The 5,000-nt window shown below is 40.7% G+C and overlaps 2 non-coding genes across 2 annotated transcripts; both read left to right on the top strand.

Annotated features, from left to right (window-relative positions):
• The first annotated feature begins 2,327 nt into the window (after nucleotides 1-2,327).
• Nucleotides 2,328-4,230, top strand: LOC125076690. Its single transcript, XR_007120613.1, has one exon. It is a non-coding gene; the product is annotated as a small subunit ribosomal RNA (ribosomal RNA).
• A 460-nt stretch (nucleotides 4,231-4,690) lies between these two features.
• Nucleotides 4,691-4,847, top strand: LOC125076688. The gene has a single exon (XR_007120611.1). It is a non-coding gene; the product is annotated as a 5.8S ribosomal RNA (ribosomal RNA).
• The last annotated feature ends 153 nt before the right edge of the window (nucleotides 4,848-5,000 follow it).

The following is a 5,000-nucleotide window of genomic DNA, read 5'->3' as shown; positions in this document are numbered from 1 at the left end:
TTATAATAATACACAGATATATAATTACGAGAAGATTTGTATTTTTCTACGAGAGGAGGAGGAGGAGTGTTAGTGAGTTAGCGTTCGACAAGAGATAGTCATGTATGTTTGTTGGTTGGTTGTATATATATATATATATATAGATCAGAAATCTATTCTATAATATTACACGAATATTATATTTTTATGATTTTTCGATAAATATATATAACTCGAACTCGTAGAGTTCGAGGAGGAGGACGCGGATGAGATGATCTTCTCGATAGACTTCACTTCTTCAATACACGAACGTTCCACGTTTTCGTCGAACACTCTGAAATCGTTAGAGTCCCGTTCGTTGCGATTAGTTCGTGTATCGATGGTGTCTGTGCGTGCTGTGTCTCTCGCGTGTTCGTAATTCGCGTCATTTTCATTATTATATTATTACGTAAGTCTTCTTATACGTTTAATATCAATAATTAACATATATAATTTTCGATACATTAACATTAACATTAACATTAACATTAACATTAACATTATATGAGCTCTATCTCGACTCTCCTTTCGATACACGAACGTTCGACGTTTTCATCGAGCACTTCGTTCGAGAAAACGTTCGTAGAGTAGGAGTAGAGCTCGTTGCGTTCGTTAGATTATTTTTTAATTTTTTTATAGAGATTCAATACATTTATGTCAGGATATTTTTTTAAAGATAATTTCTATTTATTTATTACTTCATTATACATATTTTAAGGTATCAAGACTGATATGAAACTTAAAAATTATATTATTAACATTATTTACGCATTCGTAAATCGCGTCATGTTCTTTATTATTATTATTATTATTATATTTATTCGTCATCGTCATAATTATTATTTTAATTATAAAATATAATAATTTTAATTATAAATTTTTTTTTTTCGATAAACGAATACCGGTGAAATTTAAATAAACGAAGATACAACTTTCTTTGTTGTTGTTGTTGTTGTTTTTTTTTTTTTTCTTTTTTTTTTTATTGTTGTTGTTGTTGTTGTTGTTGTTGTTGTTGTCGTTGTTGTTGCATTGACGTTGCATAATATCATATAATCATATACTATCTATAAAAATATAGAACAAAATAATCGAAGTTTTGGAGATTTTGGAGGGTTTGGGGTGTCAGTTGGGGGGGAGGGGGTTGGGGGGGGGGGGGGGGGGGGTGCGTGTTCTGGGGTTCGTCGTCTTATGATATCAGATCGAATATGAGAAACATAATAAAATAATAATAATAATAAAAAAAAAAATACATTCCGTTCGAACGAGCCGAATGTCATACTCATCGTCAGGCATATATATGGAGTAGTGACGGTTCGAACGTCGAACATTCAAAAATTGATGTTAGACGCGAAGTGACCGGATCAGTACTCTTGTATAACGAAAAAAATGTTATTATCGTTTTCATTTGTCGTCTTTGTTGCGTGTCTTCTGGCGTGTCTCTCGATTCGTCGTATCGCGTTATATTATACTTTACGTAGTGTAACAACCAAGTATGTACGTACGATTCGTCTCGACCGCTGGGGATATTCACTGACACACGTGAAAATGATAAAAAGATTCTTTTTCGTTCTGTAAAACTGTGCCGACCGACGGACGCACGTAGATCTCTCTGCCTCATGCGCTCTTCCTCTTATCGTCGTCGTCGTCGCTCTCGCTACAATCTATCCTCATGGAATAAATGTTGATTCATTGTAGTCGATCTGCGACGTCGCGACGATATGAGAAAACGTTAGAGACGGAGTTCTTAAAAGATTCAGTGTATTCGTATAGTGTGTATAATTTTTATATTATATATGAACGGTCGTTTCTAAAATTCTTTTTGTTAATTTTTACATTTATCATGTACAAAAAATACACAACCCGAGTATCGGTACGATCACTCAAACACCGGGCGTCGATCCCAATGTTTTACGATAATAATCGTTGAACAATACATACGTACACGTCGTGTGCGAAGTGTTATTTTGAAAAAAAAACTCGATCTCGTTTAGAACGTTCGAATTCGTGACCGTTATGTGTCATTATGTGAAGACGCCTCCGCCGCCGCCGCCGCCGCCGCCGCTGTCGTCGCGTTATATATTATAGCGCACGCACGCGCGCGCGCGTGCTTAAAGCGCGTTTGTGTCTCATATAAATTTTTATAAGAGTCAACCGTTAAAATCTATCGCGTCTAACGCGATCGACGATACGGTGAGACGCTCGTTTCATACTGTGCGTATATTGTACATGCATGCATAAGTTTGTGTGTATTTTATATGCGAATATGAAACGAGAAGAGTAATTGACGACTTCAACAAGTCTCGGTTAGCTCCCTGGTTGATCCTGCCAGTAGTTATATGCTTGTCTCAAAGATTAAGCCATGCATGTCTCAGTGCAAGCCGTATTAAGGCGATACCGCGAATGGCTCAATATATCAGTTTTGGTTCCTTAGATCTTACTCAGTTACTTGGATAACTGTGGTAATTCTAGAGCTAATACATGCAATCAGAACTCTGACCAGTGATGGGATGAGTGCTTTTATTAGATCAAAACCAATCGACGGAGGGCGTCTCGTCCGAAGTCGTTAATTTTGATGAATCTGGATAACTTTTGCCGATCGCATGGTCCAGTACCGGCGACGCATCTTTCAAATGTCTGCCTTATCAACTTTCGATGGTAGTTTCTGCGACTACCATGGTTGTCACGGGTAACGGGGAATCAGGGTTCGATTCCGGAGAGGGAGCCTGAGAAACGGCTACCACATCCAAGGAAGGCAGCAGGCGCGCAAATTACCCACTCCCGGCACGGGGAGGTAGTGACGAAAAATAACGATACGGGACTCTTTCGAGGCCTCGTAATCGGAATGAGTACACTTTAAATATTTTAACGAGGAACAATTGGAGGGCAAGTCTGGTGCCAGCAGCCGCGGTAATTCCAGCTCCAATAGCGTATACTAAAATTGTTGCGGTTAAAAAGCTCGTAGTTGCATTTGTGCGCCGCGCTGTCGGTGCACCGCATCCGCGGTGATACTGACACGTCTGCGGAGCATATCGTCGGTGAGCCGGCGGTAAAACGCCGGTTCAATATCAAAATCCTATCGCGGTGCTCTTCAGTGAGTGTCGAGATGGGCCGACAATTTTACTTTGAACAAATTAGAGTGCTCAAAGCGGGCTCAAAATGCCGCTTGAATATTTCGTGCATGGAATAATAGAATATGATCTCGGTTCTATTTTGTTGGTTTTCAGAACTCCGAGGTAATGATTAATAGGGATAACTGGGGGCATTCGTATTGCGACGTTAGAGGTGAAATTCTTGGATCGTCGCAAGACGAACATCAGCGAAAGCATTTGCCAAAGGTGTTTTCATCAATCAAGAACGAAAGTTAGAGGTTCGAAGGCGATTAGATACCGCCCTAGTTCTAACCGTAAATATGTCATCTAGCGATCCGCCGACGTTACTACAATGGCTCGGCGGGCAGCTTCCGGGAAACCAAAGATTTTGGACTCGGGGGGGAGTATGGTTGCAAAGCTGAAACTTAAAGGAATTGACGGAAGGGCACCACCAGGAGTGGAGCCTGCGGCTTAATTTGACTCAACACGGGAAATCTCACCAGGCCCGGACACCGGAAGGATTGACAGATTAATAGCTCTTTCTTGATTCGGTGGGTGGTGGTGCATGGCCGTTCTTAGTTGGTGGAGCGATTTGTCTGGTTAATTCCGGTAACGAACGAGACTCTAGCCTGCTAAATAGGCGTCGTCATTTAGGTGTGCTCGATTTCGGTCGAGCAACTCACTGGCGGCGTATTAAAATTCTTCTTAGAGGGACCGGCGGCTTCGAGCCGCACGAGATTGAGCAATAACAGGTCTGTGATGCCCTTAGATGTCCTGGGCCGCACGCGCGCTACACTGAAGGAATCAGCATGTTCTCCCTGGCCTAGAGGCCCGGGCAACCCGTTGAAACTCCTTCGTGCTGGGGATTGGGGTTTGCAATTATCCCCCATAAACGAGGAATTCCTAGTAAGCGCGAGTCATAAGCTCGCGTTGATTACGTCCCTGCCCTTTGTACACACCGCCCGTCGCTACTACCGATTGAATGATTTAGTGAGGTCTTCGGACCGACACGCGGTGGCTTCACGGCCGTCGGCGTTGCTGGGAAGTTGACCAAACTTGATCATTTAGAGGAAGTAAAAGTCGTAACAAGGTTTCCGTAGGGGAACCTGCGGAAGGATCATTAACGTAAATTATCAATCTCGAAAGAGTGCGATAATGAACGATAATAAAATTCTAAAACACAAATATCGACGTTCGGAATGTGTCGTTTCGATGCGAGGACGCGATTCTCACTCTCTCTCTCTCACACAGCAGTGTGTCCGAGTCAGAGTCCAGAGTCGTGTAACGCGTCCTATTCTGATATTTTTCGATGTCGATTTCGAGGAAAGTACGATGTGTTAACGCACATCGTCATCTTCAAATAAAATGTATATTTCTTTTTTTTTTTTTTTGTACTTTTTTTTTTTTTTAACTTTTTTTTTTTTTTTTTTTTTAATTTTTTGAATTTTTCTCTGTATACTAAAAATAAGAGAAAAAAACAAAAAAAAAAATAAAAATAAAAAAAAAATAAACTCATATCACTGGCGTATAGAATCGTTCGAGTGATCGTAGAAATTATAAAAATAAAACAAATTAAAAACCATTACCCTGGACGGTGGATCACTTGGCTCGCGGGTCGATGAAGAACGCATTTAACTGCGCGTCATAGTGTGAACTGCAGGACACATTTGAACATCGACATTTCGAACGCACATTGCGGTCCGTGGAGAAACATCCAGGACCACTCCTGTCTGAGGGCCGGCTGTATAAAAATATAAACCACACTGTTCAATGTTTAATGTCGTAATGTCTATTATTTCGTAACCGACTCAATAGACTGACTGACGTTTCTCGAACATATGACGGTATCCGCGTTCGATGTGTTATATTACGTGTTTAAATATACTTAATATA

This window comes from Vanessa atalanta, unplaced genomic scaffold (assembly GCF_905147765.1).
Source record: "Vanessa atalanta unplaced genomic scaffold, ilVanAtal1.2, whole genome shotgun sequence".
NCBI lineage: Eukaryota > Metazoa > Arthropoda > Insecta > Lepidoptera > Nymphalidae > Vanessa > Vanessa atalanta.
This window is presented reverse-complemented; position numbering and strand designations above follow the sequence as displayed.